Raw genomic sequence first — 352 nt, forward strand, 5'->3', positions numbered from 1 at the left:
AAAGCGGTGCTGAGAGCACAATTTATTGTGATAAATGTACACATCCAAAAAGAAGAAAGAACCAAAATTAGCACATTAACACAACATGTCCAACAATTAGAAACTGACCAACAGGGGGAACCTACAGTCACTAAAAGAAAATAAATAATAAAGATAAGAACAGAAATAAATGAGATGGAAAACAGAAAAACTATACAAAGAATCAACAGGACAAGAAGCTGGTTCTCTGAAACGATTAATAAAATTGACAAACCATTGGCAAAACTAACAAAAGAAAAGAGGGAGAAGACACGAATAAATCACATTAGAAACCACATGGGCGATGTCACAATGGAACAAAACGAAATCAAAA

Source organism: Chrysochloris asiatica, unplaced genomic scaffold (assembly GCF_000296735.1).
Source record: "Chrysochloris asiatica unplaced genomic scaffold, ChrAsi1.0 scaffold00210, whole genome shotgun sequence".
Taxonomy (NCBI): Eukaryota; Metazoa; Chordata; class Mammalia; order Afrosoricida; family Chrysochloridae; genus Chrysochloris; species Chrysochloris asiatica.